The sequence below is a fragment of the Lagenorhynchus albirostris genome, chromosome 18 (genome assembly GCF_949774975.1).
Source record: "Lagenorhynchus albirostris chromosome 18, mLagAlb1.1, whole genome shotgun sequence".
NCBI classification, from domain to species: Eukaryota; Metazoa; Chordata; class Mammalia; order Artiodactyla; family Delphinidae; genus Lagenorhynchus; species Lagenorhynchus albirostris.
Genome location: NC_083112.1, coordinates 14,350,111 through 14,366,094, shown reverse-complemented (window position 1 = coordinate 14,366,094; position 15,984 = coordinate 14,350,111). Strand labels below are relative to the sequence as shown.

At 41.8% G+C, this 15,984-nt stretch overlaps 1 protein-coding gene across 3 annotated transcripts in view; it reads left to right on the top strand.

Annotated features, from left to right (window-relative positions):
* LHFPL6 (LHFPL tetraspan subfamily member 6) overlaps positions 1 to 15,984 on the top strand; it is a 242,219-nt gene that overhangs the window by 37,006 nt on the left and 189,229 nt on the right. The gene's annotated exons all lie outside the window — the stretch shown is intronic.

The following is a 15,984-nucleotide window of genomic DNA, read 5'->3' as shown; positions in this document are numbered from 1 at the left end:
AAGACATAGATTGCAGATTGGTTCGTTGCCTTGTAAAAAACGTATTTTCAGTTACAAGGAAAACCAACTGAGGCATGTGAATTCACAACCAATTCTAAAAGAAAAACTTTAAACGCACACTCAAGAGGGCTTTACCTCATCCTGTATAGGTAGCATCACGAAATGCATCCAGTTTGCTCTCCAAACAAACTCATCACTGTGACACTGTCGGTACTTGAGCTCTGCAGCTACCTGCAGCTTGGCAAGGGTGTCTTGTTGTGTGTGTTGCTTACAATCAGAAAGAAAAACAGCATTAAGTTCAAAACTTTTATTCCTGGAGGTCATTGAAATTCATCTTTTTGTTTTCATGAGGCATCACCCTCAAGTGTGTTCTGGGGAGCGCTGGCTCCGGAGGGAGTACCAGTAGGTATTGAAAAAGCAGAATCATTTTGGGAACAAGTAGATTGGAGAAACACTTGGTTATGGAAAGTTAATAAATTTCATTACAGCAGAACTTCACAGAGCCTGGAGTATGTCAATGCTTATACCAGTTTCCTGGGGGCGTGGGGAAGGTATAGTATTAAGTGTAGTATTAAGTGTAGTGTTAAGTGTTTCCCTAACTAATTTGGAACTGGCTCCCTGAAGGGACCAGTGATCCTTGGAACATATTCAGTTCTCATTTCTTTCACCCCAGTGAGGCAGGTAATTCGTTCTCTCTCTCTCTCTCTCTCTCTCTCTCTCTCTCTCTTTTTTTTAAACAGCTGTGAACACTGAATTTTAGAGAGCGACACCCAGAGTTATCCCATTAGTTACGTGTTGAGCTGTGAATGCTGTCATCATAATATTAAAGTGTTAATTGAAATTCCACCTTGTATTATATGTAGAATTCAGAATTTCTGACCATTATGAATAGTAAGTCTCTTAACATAGGTGAATATTTTTATTGTTTCTTTGGTCCCTAGTTTATGTTTGTAGTACCATAGAACCACTTGAAGTAATATGATATAGCAACTTTTTGCCAATTCTCAAAACAGGTTAATGTTAATAAGGTAACATGCAGTAGAGAAGCCATTAGGGGAGAATGCCAAAACCTCCAACCAAAGCAAATATGCTGTCTTTAAAAAATTATGTGACAGAAGAATTTATCTCTCATTAATACACGCTGGCCAAGTTTTCTAGTATAAGTTCCCTAGTGAAAGTTCCCCATTGTTAGAAGCCCTTGTAGTAATGTTTTGTTAAGACCGAAGATAATGTTAATTTTAGAGGACACACTTCTTTTTTTTTAAATTGAAGTATAGATGATTTACAATGTTGTGTTAATTTCTGCTATATAGCAAAGTGATTGACACACACACACACACACACACGTTCTTTTTTTATATTCTTTTCCATTATGGTTTATCACAGGATATTGAATACAGTTCCCTGTGCTATACAGTAGGACCTTGTTGTTTATCTCTTCTGTGTATAATGGTTTGCATCTGCTCACCCCAAACTCCCACTCCATCCCTCCCCCACCCCCACCCTTGGGAACCACAGGTCTGTTCTCTATGTCTGTGAGTCTGTTTCTGTTTCGTAGGTAGGTTCATTTGGTGAGGACACACTTCTTAAATAACAAAACCAAGGACCTTGTGTCTCTCTTTAGAAACGAAGGATAATGTTCTACTTTGTCAACCTTGATCAATAAAATATTATGATAGAAACACAGAGAGTTCTAGCTAGATGCCTCTAAAGGAGTCTGGTGATTTCCCAGGGACTGTTGAAGGGTCATTTTTAGAAGATCACGAGGTTGGATTCATACCCCAATACCCCAGTGTTGGTGCGTTGGTATTGCTGTCTAATTATTGGGGGATCGAGTTATCCTTTCTTTTCTTTATATGATAGACATCATACCAGTTAGTGATTTTCTTTTAGAATTCATAAAGCTCAAGTGTTAATGTAAGGTCCAGAACTGACCTGCTTATAACTTCAGTGAATAATTTACTTTCTATGTGCCTCATTTTCCGTAATCAGGCAACATCAGATACCATGATGTACTAAAACACATATAAAAATATTGTTGGATAAAAAGAAAGTACCATTTTATGGTTCTTTTTTTCTTGTATGTCCTATCTCTTCAAATAGAACAAGAACTAAGATTTACATTTTGCTTCTATCCCTACGGTGACTAGAATAGTAAATGACATCTTGTATATTCGATTAATACTTGATATATTAGTCTTAATTATTTATTAGCAACATTTTTATTTGAAAAGTGTGACCTTGTTATTCTGTACCTCACAGGACTATTTCAAAGAAGAAATAAAATGTCACATATGTGAAGACTCTTAAAGCAATGACCCCTTAACTGATGTCCCTGTGTAATGTCAGTCTTTTGATAAAAGTGTTCCATAGTCATATATGTTGAAAAGATGTTGCATAATTCTGCATCTCTGTCTTCAAGCACATTTTGAAACCTCTGAATGAACTGTATTATCTGCAATAAAGAAACAAGCTGCTGTGGTCTGAATGTTTGTGACACCCCCGAAATTCATTTGTTGAAATCCTAATGTCAGACGGGATGGTATTAGGAGGTGAGGGCTTTGGGAGATGATTAGGTCCTGAAGGTGGAGCCCTCATGAATGAGATTAATGCCTTTATAAAAGAAGTTTGAGAGAGCATCCTTGCCCCTTCTGCCGTGTGAGGATACAAGGAGACGAGAACCCTCACCCTACCACCCTGACACCGTCATCTTAGGCTTCCGGCTTCCAGAACTGGGAGAAATAAATTTCTGTTGTTTCTAAGCCACCTTGTCTGTGGTATTTTGTCATTGCAGCTCGAATGGACCAAGAGACCAGCTTAATTTGTTTAGCACTCTGTTTCACAAACTTATTTGGGAATGGCAGCGTCCTACTTAACCTGTTACAGGCAACAGCATCTTTTTGAATTAATGGGCAGCACAACAAACTTGAGGAGATGCTGAGTTAAAATATGTTATAAATGCAGGGAATTAGTGTTTATGGACATTTAGCAGTATTTATTGAGTGCCTACTATATGTCAGATACCATGCTGGGTCCTGGGATACAAGTTGAGATGAGGTCCCTGCTATAGCGGAGCTCACAGCCTTCTGGAGGAAACCAACATGCGAAGTATAATCACAACCCAAAGGACACGTGATGCAGACATCCACTCCGTTGCATACAGTGATCGGCTGGTGAGGCTTGTCCAGCTGCCAAGTGAGATGCTCACCAGCCTCACACGGCGCGCCAGTCATTCTCCGGCATCGCAGGAGACTGCATTTCCCAGAAGCCTCGACACCTGGCATCTGGGTAGATGCAGCCAGTGGGAGGCACTTCTGGAGGATGGGAGGCTGTCCGGGAGAAGCCAGGGTATTTCTCCCTCTCTAGCTCTCGCTTGGGCAGAATCTCCGGCAGCAGTTGTCCCTCCTTCTGGAAAGCCCAGCCCTTCCTGGTCCTAGCTTCCATCAGGAGCCACTGTCGTGATCCTCCCCTAGTCACACGGTCCGGTTCTTCTAGTCGTCAGTAATGCCATCTTCCCCCCAACATTGCTCCAGTCTCATGGATGGTAGCAGTTTTCTGCTGATGCCAGTTTCTGGGTCACCTCTTTAACTCCTGTCTGGCGTTTTAGCTCTTCTGTCATCTGTGTAACCAATTTCCTGTATTATATTAAATTCTCTGGGTTTGAAATACTTAGGATGGTTTCTGCTTTCCTGGACTCTGGCTAAAATACAACGTATAATTCAAATTCCTACCTTAGCCAAGTGGCAGATTATGTCATACTATGAACTTTTGGGGGGGTTTGGTGAATAGGCATAAATCTCAGATGTTTAAAAATGCCCAGGGTCCATTGAAGTGTGCATAAAATGCTGTAGGAGCACAGGAAAGGGAGGGACCTTGTGTCTGGAGGGGTTTGGAAAGGCTTCATAGCAGAGGTGCTATTGAGCTGAGTCAGAAGGATGAGCAGAGGCTCCCTGGGATTTCGAGCAGGGGAAATGTCAAATTCTCAAAGCCAAGGAGTTGTAAAAAGATCTGATGGGAATTCAGGGAATGGCAGCATACTCTAAGGTAGGGGGCAGAGGTGATGTGACAGAGGATCAGGTCTGAAGGTCCCTGTTCATATTCTGTGGTAAGAATTCTACACTTAACTAAAGTTAAATGAAGTTTTTGAGTGGTTATGGGTGAAATTGACTTAGGAACTATATAATCCAGTAGCAAGTGAGGAGTAAAGACTGATTTGGGGAAACGACAAAACCAGGGAAGGCAGCAAGAGGCTTGTTACAGCAGGCTTGGCCAGAGATGGTGAGAACCTCATCGAAGCTGTGGGAATACAGAGGAAACGATTTTGAAGACATTTCTGAGATAGAGGCAAACGGGTTTTGCTGCTCCTATTTTTAGATGAATAAATGAGGAAATGAATGATGTCTCAGTAATTTTATATTTCCGTGTATATAAAAAACTAGGTTTTTTTCCCCTAGTTCCTCAGAAAATTAGAAAACAAACAAGAAAACATAAATTATAGCAGCTCTGTTTTGATTTACAGAGTGAAACATTTAAAAAAGTAATAAACGTTGTTACCACAGTATGTAGATGTAACTTACTGTATAAAATTACAATGCAGACATCTTTAATTTTATAACTGTTTACCATTCACCGGTGTGCAAATGAGGGTTACTGACTGCTCAGCGCACCTGGGGGCTTCTAAGAGGAGCATTCTTGATGACACCTAAAGTGACTCTCAGTGTCGTGTCATTGAACTTCACTGGCTTCTCACAAACAGATATTTTCCTTTTCTCTCCCTAAAAGTGCAGGAAATAATAAGTGTGCAAATACATAAACATAAGGAGATGTAAGATTGATTTTATACATCTTATTTTCATAGAAAATTTGACATTTTCAATTTTACCTTTATTTTATCTATAAAGAATAAGTGTTATTGTCAACATGTTTGTAATTGAACATTGCTGTCCATTACTTGTAGTACAGGAATCTTTTAGTTAGGAGACCTAATTGATTCCTGTCATAGCTTATGTTAGTCATGTTACAGCTGCGTAATAAGGCAGAGCAAGAAAGGAAACTGGTTATCCCTTGGTTATTACCTATGAGGTAATATTATCAGTGATTATTATTTATGTGCCATGAGTCATTTGCATTAAAGCCCATGAAACATGAAATGTCCTTGTGTCATTCCATTGTAAGTTACAGTTTCCATATGTTTGTCGATCAAATCTTTGAAAAAAAGAAATGTGCCTTTAAGCTCTAAAATAGTAAGATTCTGTGATGAAATCCAGTCCTCATTTGATATACTCCTCCTTGGTGAGAGTTGCTGTGTATGAGGCATGACTTTCTTAGTGTTTGTTTATCTCTACTTCTGAGCCCCAGAGTTTTCCTAAAACTCATGCCCCAGTGTTACCTTATGGCAAGATTACCCAGTTGGTCCTCTCTGCAGTGTATGAACGTACCTTCCGTATGGGTAGCAGATTGTAGCTGATGATGTTGGGAGGAACTGGGCAGGCCAGGATTCCCTACGGGACCATGGCATTCCACTGTGCATGTGGCTGGAAAGGGGGACGTAGGTTCATGGTCAAAGTCGGTATAGCCTTTTCTCACTCCTGGCCACAGTCGGCTCCCCGTAACAGTCCAAGCTCCCCGTACTATTTCTCCCCCTCCACATATGTGCACCGTTGTCTTGGATGTGGATGTAGGATTTCCCATGTTCTCTTCTTGGACCTACAATGGAGTCACTGTATTCTACAGTTGAGTGTGCGGTAGGACATCGTTTTTGCTGCTGTTCATGTGTGTTGTATGTTTGTTTTGTTTTTAGGGGTTGCATTACCTGATTTAAATAGGAAATTATAATCCTTAGGTATTCAGACAATTCTTTGATAATCTCTATAGTCACCTTGCCTCATAAACCACGCCTCCTGCGGGCGCCCTACTGCTCATAACCACAGCCTCCTTCTAGGAGGTGCACAGACAGGGCTTGCCAAATCACGTTGATTGTATTTCCACCCTATGTTTTGTATCTTTTGAGTTGGCCAGAAAGTTTGGAAAGATGTTACAGAAAAACCCAAATGAACTTTTTGGCCAACCCAGTACATTTGTCTCTTCCATTTCCCAGAGTCTAAGGAGGGGACAGCAAAGCCCAAGCACTCCAGGTGCAGTTTGGTGAGACTTTATCTTATTGAGGGACTTTGAGGGTAGGGAAAATAAGGAAATCAAGGCAGAGCCAATTCTTGCTTTATCAAGGTAAAGCAAGATGGGAGGAGAAGAAAAGTGATCCTGCCTCTGCTTAGACAAGGAGGTCATGTGACTCCCCAACAAATGCGAAAGCATTTTACGAAGGAATTTGATCAGTAGTGAGACATTCCAGAGCTCCTGTTGTCCCTATACCTGGCCCTTTTGACTTTTTCCGTCAATCGGCAGTGCTGAGGACCCAGGAGAAAGGACGCAGGGTCTGCAGCCGAGTTTGGCTAAGGCTGGCAGCAGCTGCCCTGCTTGGCAGTCTACTCAATACATACATCTCACAGGGCCTGGAGGATATCCACCAAAGAACATCTCCTGAATCCACAGTTTGTGGTTCTGGGTCGGGGGGACTTCAAGGTGGAAGGTTAGGTGGGCAGTTGGCAACATGGGCACAGAGCTCATGAGAGAGACCAGGGTTAAATGTATAGATTTATAGTGTCTTTGAGAACCTTCTATGAGAAAGTATTACTTCAGTCACTCTTCAAAAGACATGGGGGCTTCCCTGATGATGCAGTGGTTAAGAATCCACCTGCCAATGAAGGGGACACGGGTTCGAGCCCTGGTCCGGGAAGATCCTACATGCCGTGGAGCAGCTAAACCCGTGTGCCACAACTACGGAGCCTGTGCTCTAGAGCCCGTGAGCCACAGCTACTGAGCCTGCACTCTAGAGCCTGCGAGCCACAACTACTGAAGCCTGCGTGCCTAGGGCCCATGCTCCACAACAAGAGAAGCTACCGCAATGAGAAGCCCGCGCACTTCAACAAAGAATAGCCCCCGCTCACTGCAACTAGAGAAAGCCCACGCACAGCAATGAAGACCCAACACAGCCATAAATAAATAAATTAAATAAAATAAAATAAATAAATAAGACACGGGGGTGCTCCCCTGGTGGCGCAGTGGTTGAGAATCTGCCTGCCAATGCAGGGGACACGGGTTTGATCCCTGGTCTGGGAAGATACACATGCTGTGGAGCAACTAAGCCCATGTGCCACAACTACTCGGCCTGTGTGCTGCAACTACTGAAGCCGGTGCGCCTAGGGCCTGTGCTCTGCAATAAGAGAAGCCTGTGCACCGCAGTGAAGACCCAACACAGCCAAAAAAAAAAAAAAAAAGACATGGCTTTTATATCCTGACACTTTCTTTTACCATTTGACTGTCCTGGTTGGAAGGGAAGCTCCTGGCTGTGTCTGACTCAATCATTTTTTTTTTTTTGAAGATTTTTTTTTTTTGATGTGGACCACTTTTTTTTAAAGTCTTTATTGAGTTTGTTACAATAGTGCTTCTGTTTTATGTTTTGGTTTTTTGGCCCCAAGGCATGTGGGAGCTTAGCTCCCCGACCAGGGATCGAACCTGCACCCCTTGCATTGGAAGGCAAAGTCCTACCCACTGGACCACCAGGGAAGCCCCTCAATCCTTAGTTCTAAGCTTGCCCTCAGACAGTGACAGCTGCTCAACAGCTCCTCTGCTGGTGGACCGGGGTTACGGAGAAGTTTGTGCTTTGTAGGAATAGATTTTATTTTCCGGGAATAGATAGAAGAACACTCAAGGTAGGAACAAAAATCACACTGCATGATGTTCACTAACATAAAGGCACCTTGAGGAAGGAAGAGGCTAGAAATGTAGTGGAAAAAGCAGAGGTGTGAAGCGTGAATATTTTAACTTAAAAAAAAATTTGGGGTCTCATGCATAAAGATGGCATTCTATTTTGATTGCCTGGTGGAAGAAAGTTGGTTAGTTCATTTATCTCATCCACCCACTGGTGGCTATCCTGATTATAGGCTCCTGGTCGGGCACCATTTAAAATTCACTTTGGCTGCCTGTGACCTTGGTGCCCAGCAGGTTTCACGAAATTACACAGCAGTGAGCTCTTCTTCTCTGTGTGGCGCTATTTTACGTACATTTGACTTCAGTGTAATTTCAGCCAGTCGTGCTTTGTGTGGTGTGGTTTTACCATAATCATCTTGCAGTCCACTTAGAGCAGATCTGGAAATGTGAATCTGATGAGACTTTAAGATGGTGGAAAATATTGGAGGAGGGAAATGTTTTCATTTCTCCATGCTTCCGCTGTTTAGCTTGTGAGGCTTGTAAGTTGTGGCTGATTGTTTTTGTAGCATTACTTATAGCCTAGGATTAGAATAACAGAAATTTTCCCCACACGGGATGCTTCAGAATTTGGCACGCAATCAGATTGCAGAAGAAACTGTTTCTGTAAGACTGTAAGTAAGATGAAATGTTCGTACTTTTTTGTTCTTGTGTTTACATTTTTCTCTGGCTTTGTGTTGTTGTGTAAAGCCAAGTGAACACAGGATCTGGACAGACAGGGTTGAATTCCGCCACTCATCAGCTTTGTGGCCCTGGGAAAGCAACTCACTCAGCCTCCGTTCCTTCGCCTATTACTAATAGTAATACTAATTCATTGGGTTTTTGTGAAGTCTACATATGTGTAAGTCATGTAATATCAGGCCTGAAAAGGTAGCTTCCCAACAAATGGTGTCCATTACCAATTGTTTATTTGACTTAAAAGTTTACACTTTAACTTAAAAAGTTAATAAGCTTTGTTCATTACACAAATATTTATTGAATCCCTGCTCTCTGTTAGGCAGCGTTCTAGATATGAGGATAACATAATGAATAGAACCAAACCAAGAAAGTGCTATAAAGAGCTAAAATAACTTTGATTATACTTTCGTCTATTTTAACTTTGCTATTGCACTCTGCTGCATTTCCCAAACTAAGTTTTGAACTAGTGATAGTCTTATCTGCAGGTGACTTACTACTCAGGACCTAGTAAATACACCTTGTCACTAGCTGTATCTGACCCCTGTGGATCATAATTTGAGATGCAATCTGAATAGGTATTCTCAACATCTGGACAAGTGTTTTTTGTTTGCTTGTTTGTTTTAGCTCGTGTTCCCACGTTGTGGGTTTTCTCCATCTCGGTGGTATTTTTCTGTACTATCTTTAGGTTTTGTGACGTTTCTTCCTTCAACCCTCTATCTCTCCTCGGACGCACCCCGACGTATTCACAGCCTGATTACTACCTGTCCATGTTTTTATCCTTTTCAGATAACCACAGAGACCAACTGAAAGGAAAATTAGTTCTTTAGAGTTCCAGGTCAACTAATGTTAGCTACTTTTAATGCATCATTTTATAATATACAGAAAACTTTTGTGCAGATTTCCCTATTGAATCTTAAAATCCTGCTGCAGCTTCGTGCTGCGAGAAACAAAAGAAGTAAGTATAATACAAGGTTGTGACCTCAAGGAGTTTATAAATTCATGGCTTTGGTCACTGGACTTTCCCTCAGAAAAATGTCATTGATATTCTACCAACAGCCAGCTTCAGTATTGTGTTCTACAGCTAGATCGTTATTTTATCTTCACAAAATGAACCTTGCCACTGATACTTGCAGTAATATGTTGCAGTGATGTTCCCTAAGATTAAAGCTCAATTCAGGGGGTTTGGAGCTTTCATTTCTGATCCTGGGGGGAACTGAGCAAAATAAAATGAAAATATCTTTGATGCTTGTATATAATTCTTTGAAAACTGTACCAAGTACATTATAAGAGAAAGATAAAATGTATTTTGAAATTGAGGCTAGAGAAGAACAGAGTAAAACAGTCATTTATTTTGATACCAGGCTGGCCTGTAGAAGGATGAGAAATTTTATTGTCTTGAATGTATTATGAGAAAGTTAATGTAATATGTAGCTGTATGTAATTGAACCGTGTTACTACGATAGTCATGACCTCTGAGTGACCATTTAAAAAGCTATTCATTATGAAAAAGCCACCAATTAAAAAGGCATTAAATTGTGTTCCAACTTAGTGTCATGGTGCCCTGTCACATTTATCTCTAACGGCTCAGAGGACTCGTGCTAGGTGGTTGATGTCCATCTTTTGCCTGGGCTCCCTTCCTGCCTACCTGCCTCCCTCCTGGCCGTCCTTGTGGTGCCTCTATAGTCGTCTTCTTCCCTGAGGTCATGGCCCTTCCTGCTCTAGATTCCTCTGTTGCTCCCTGTAGGATAAAGGCCATTTACACTGTGCCCCACGTGCCCCATTTGTCCCGTTACCATCCACTGGCATCCTTCCTGTGGGTTCCGCTTTGCCCAAACTGAATTTCACAATCTTTCTTCTGCACTCTCCACTCAGTCCCACCTTTGTGCCTTTGCTGGCCCTGTTCCGCTTCCCCTGGACACAGACCCCAAGCTCACTTGCCTTTTAGGGCTTGCTTTGAATGTTGACTTCTCCATAAAGTCTTCTCTGATTGCACAGCTTGAAGGAATCCTGCCTTTCTTGAGCTTCCTTGAAACTTGATCAACTTTTTTTTTTTCTGGTGGAGGCCCTGGAGGGAGGGACACTGTCTCCTGTGTGTGACTGCCCACCCCTCAGCTGTAATCTCTCAGCATACCCTGTACTTATCACAGTATTTACATTCATTTGACGGATGATTTGCTAAAAATCATTCTGGAAAATGTTAACTCCAGGTATTCACGTGAGCAAGCTTCTAATTCGGGACCCGGGACATGCTTGGCCTGTGTCCTTTATGTTACACTGTTAATTACTACCCTGCTGCCTTTGGCTAGGTCACTTCCTCTGTCCGGTACTATCACACATGATAGCAAAAGACAGATGTGGTGGAATTTTCTGTTTTGGTTGCCAACGGCCCCGTGCTTAGAATGGAGACCTGTTTAAGTGCAAATATTTCTGATCAAGTTCATTTCAAAAGATGATCTTCTTCTACCTGTTCCCATTTCAGTTACATTGGAACCAGCAGACAGTACTGACATAGCCAACCATCGAAAACGTTACTGAAGTAGTTCACAGCTAGTTATTCCATGTTGATTTCGTCATTTTTGTCAGGGGTCTTGAATAGGGTTCTTTGGTCCTGTCACTCCACGGTGATTGAGTCACCCATTTCCTTTATATAAAAACTAACTCGGTTGCTTCTTTCCCGGAAAGGAAAAGGAGAAGTTGTCAGTGATGTGGGTTGAGACGTGCTCTCGGGGTATATTTTAAAGGTGGTAAATGTGCGCAGCAGCCTTCTCTTCTGTTCAGTCTTTGTTGATGGAGAGCATGTCTTATCTGGCGAGCTGCCAGTCTGTTCTTGCTTCCATGTTACCAAACCATGTTTCTGTATCAAAATATCAGCAGATCTAGCCACCAGTGCTGGGGTTATTGGAGAGATACCCATAAACCATGAGTGAATGTTCGTTCATTAGGGCCACCATGCCGTACTGCCTCTGGTAGATCACAGTGGGACACATAGAGACACTAATGGGACAATAGCTCACGGGGGTGGGTGGGACTTGGTCCTTTTGAGACAAATGGAACACTTGAGTGTGTGCGCGTTGAGTTTCATTCCTTTAACTGGTCCTTGGAAGCACTTGTGCTCTTTTCCAAAATGCTAACTTTTCCAAATTTGTAAAATGACTTCCTGAAACTGTGAATTCAGTTGGTCCTCGAGTGTCCACTACCTCAGTTTTGCTCAGAGGGGTGCTGCCTTGTCACTCAGTGTGTGGCCTAGAGGAGAGAAGGGACAGATGCTTTTTAAGAGGAACAGCAGAGGTGGGTGTATTTCTTCAGTTTGGGAACACATCCGTTTTAACTGCCACGTGGAATTTTCGTTGAAGTTTTAAAGGTCAGTTTAGCACTTAAATATTTTTCTTATTTAAATGTTATCGTTTTCACTGTTTTTCCCCCCTTTAGCCTGTTAACTCCATGAGGATAATGAATATACCTGTCTTATTAGAGTTTCTCCCATTAGCACACAGTAGGTCTCAGCAAATAGCCATTGAATGAATAAATGATTGAATGATTTCTATTCTGTTTTTAAGGAGGGAAGGACAATAGATTAATAATGTTCACACCTCTCATGCAGAACTGGTGACATAATGCCAGTGCAAAAGGAAGGTGTAGGGCCCCTTGCTGAAAAATTAAGAATCGCAAGATGGTGACAGCAGAGCATTGAGACCACTGGTGGCCCTGTACGGTTGCACAGGTTGTACACTGTGAAGCGGCCTTGCTGTAATGCAGGAAAGAGCCAGAAGTTCGAATTCCAGTCCTTCCTGTTTTTGCTTGTGAATTAAACATATTCTGTTCTTTCATTTCTAGTTAATAGTATGAAAGCTTTGCTTCTTTGATTCCTAATGAAACAGTGAGGACAAGTACCTAATACTAGTATCGGTCACACTGCACATTTGTGACAGATGCTTAATTTACTGTCTTTGTAAATGACTGTCTTTGTAAATTTGTGAACTGATGCTTAATTTACTGTCTTTGAAGTCAGCCTGCGCCAGTTTTCTTAGCATAAAATTTAAAGCAGTAAACTCCACCAACCTGACTTTAGCTGTGTTGCACCAGTAAATCATTTTGACCCAAATTTAGTTGGTATGAGCCTTGGTTAAATGATCATAAATTAGAGCAGTGACAAATGAGCTTATTTCCTCTTTGGTTTTGGAGACATAGGAACAAGTTCAAAATGGAATTGCCAAAGAGTCACCAGTCCCAGGAAGAGGTAAGAGAAACCTTTCTGTTTAAGAAATCCCCAGGAGTAGGTTTAGTTTACAAGCAAAACTGAATTGTAATAAAGCAGAAGGAAGAGAGATGTCCTCCAGGGCTGCTCGCACAGTACATAAACCTGAGTGGAAAGTCAATTGTCGGCCCCTATGTGCAGATTGAAAAGTAGCTTGGTGATTTCTAATCAGACTTGTCAGCACAGATGATCCTCAGCCTCTGAAAGAAAATCTGCAGGTCGGGAGGAGCTGACAGCCTCCCCCCGGGCTGTCCAATGGCTGGAAGTGAGCCACAGGGAGAAACCGTGCACATCGGACCCACGAGGAAGCCCCTCACTCCCTCCAGAACCGTCCTGGTGTCTTCCCCGCCCCGGGACTTTGAACTTTCTGAAGGTTAAACTGCTACCAGCATCGTTTGCCGCTTCTTATCTTATCCTCTAGTTGGTGCCTTCATGGCATATCACTTACTACCAAAAGGTAGACCTTTTGGAATGAAAATGATGCCAAAAATAAATCTGGCCGCTTGTACTTCTTGATCCTTGGGCATAAAGATTTTGTAGTGAAGGAGGAAGATGCGACTAAAATGATAGGACAATCTGTGGATTTCCATTATAGTAGTTTTAAATTTATATAGGTAATGAAACACGAGTAGCCTGGGAAAAGTGTATTTAAGAAACAGTCATCACTTAACTATGTGTTAAAGTGTGAAGCGCAAGCAAATGACTCAGCAGCTTCTGAAATGATGGGCTGTGGGCACTAGCTGGATCCCAAACCAGGGCTTATCTTATCTTTCTGTGCTCTGCTACCCTCAGGAAGAGGAAGGAGATCGTAGCTCTCTGGTCACCCATGTATGTGGTCATGATTGTGTTTCCATTTGATGAGGCAGAGTGGGGAGGAGAGAATGGAATGGAAATGTGTCAGACCCTCCTCCTTTCCTGGTAAAGGAAGGAACCACATCCTGCTTGTACCCTTTCTCCATGCTTCCAGCCTCTTGTGAAGAGTCTCAACTCACAGGAACCTCGGCATGTCATCATCCAGCTAAATCCTGATGCCAGAGCTTGCTCTGCAGTGGAGCTGGGAGGACAAGATCAGACACACAAAAATGGATGAATGATCTAAATAATAGGAATTGTGATCTGTTATATACTCACTGTCAGCCGGACGCTTTTGTTTGTAATCTTTACCACATTTTTGTAAGGGAGGGTTGGCCCCATTTCACAGATGAGAAAGCTGAGGTTTAGAGAGGTCAAAAGCTTGGAGCAAGCTCATGTCCCTCTTCCCTCTGTAACGTGGTCCTTCTGTTGCTGTGACACAGATGGAGTGTAGTAAAGCTGTATGTCTTCTGTCAAGATGCCAAACCTCAGTTTTCTCTGGAATGATCAGAGAAGGTGCCATGGACCCATGTGTAGGTTTTGAACTAAGGCTGGAAACATCTATGGTTTGAATAATTAGAAATAGAGGAAAAATATTTCAACCTTCCTTTTTAATATTTTATATGTATTTTTTTTTGGTTAGACTTTGACTTTTTTATTGAAGTATAGTTGATTTATTAATGTTGTATTAGTTTCTGGTATACAGCAAAGTGATTCAGATATATATATATATATAAAAAATATATGTGTATATATATGTATATACATTCTTTTTCAGATCCTTTTCCATTATAGGTTATTACAAGATACTGAATATAATTCCCTGTGCTATACAGTAGGACCTTGTTGTTTATCTGTTTTACACAGTAGTGTGTATCTGTTAATCCCAACCTCCTAATTTATCCCTCCCCCATCCCCTTTCCCCTTTGTTAACCATAAGTTTGTTTTCTATGTCTGTGAGTCTGCTTCTGTTTTGCAAATAAGTTCATTTGTATTGTATTCTAGATTCCACATATAAGTGATATCAAATGATATTTGTGTTTGTCTGTCTGACTTCACTTAGTAAGTGAAGTAAAGTCCATCTATTCTCTAGGTCCATCCATGTTGCTGCAAATGGCATTACTTCATTCTTTTTTTATGGCTGAGTAGTATTCCACTGTATATATGTACATCTTCTTTATCCATTCATCTGTTGACGGACATTTAGGTTGTTTGCATGTCTTTATTGTAAATAGTGCTGCAGTGAACATTGGGGTGCATGTATCTTTTCGAATTAGAGGTTTTGTCTTTTCTGTATAGATGCCCAGGAGTGGGATTGCTGGATCATATGGTAGCTCTAGTTTTAGTTTTTTGAGGAACCTCCGTACTGTTCTCCATAGTGGCTGCACCAATTTACATTCCCACCAACAGTGTAGGAGGGTTACCTTTTCTCCACACCCTCTCCAGCATTTATTGTTTGTAGATTTTTTGATGATGGCCGTTCTGACTGGTGTGAGGTGATACCTCATTGTAGTCTTGATTTACATTTCTCTAATCTTTAGTGATGTTGAGAGTCTTTCCACGTGCCTGTTGGCCATCTGGAAGCTTTTGCTTTTTAAAGAGAGGTTTTTGAGTAATAGGCAGTGCACATAATGTGCAATAGTTTATTGAGCATAGGACTCGAACCTCTACATTAGGACTTCTTAATTCATCATTCGTAGGAAATCTACATCTGGCCCTGCATTCCTGTGTATTGTAGCCATTTCTGGAAAGAGGTATCATTCTTTCATCTGATTCCCAATGGACACTGTGACACACACAAAGTTTAAAGAGCAAACAATCCACTACTACCACTCTGAGCCTTAGATGAGTAACTTGGTAGATTGCTCTGTGTCTTAAACGTTTTATTCAATATTTGATTGTATTTCCTTTTAGGTGACTGTCAGGTATATAGGAATACTGCTATACTGGGGTTTTCGATTTTCAGGCAGTAATGAAAACCAATATGGAAAATGGTTTCAAGCACCAGTGAAAAGGCTTAACTCCTCAGATGGCAGAAGGGTGACTGAAGAGAATGGGTGAGGGCTCACCAGGAAACCCTCTCGGTGTGTTGAATCCTCTCTCATTCCCTGATCTCCGGAATGGAGGTGGCTGAATCAGATCAACTCCGGTTCTGGTCTGCTGCTGGGCGGCAAAGCAGGAGTCCTTCCCTGAAGCCTGTGTCCGCCCCGCTTTAACTGGACAGGGCAAGTAGTGGCAGTGGCTGCAGGGGAGCCGCAGTCTGGAGCTTCTGAGATGGGTAAGAAGGAGCTTTGACTTCAGTCATGCAGGGGGAAAGTGAAATGCAGAATATGAAAACCATTTCCTAGTGTTTTCCAAATTTACTTTCTAGGATA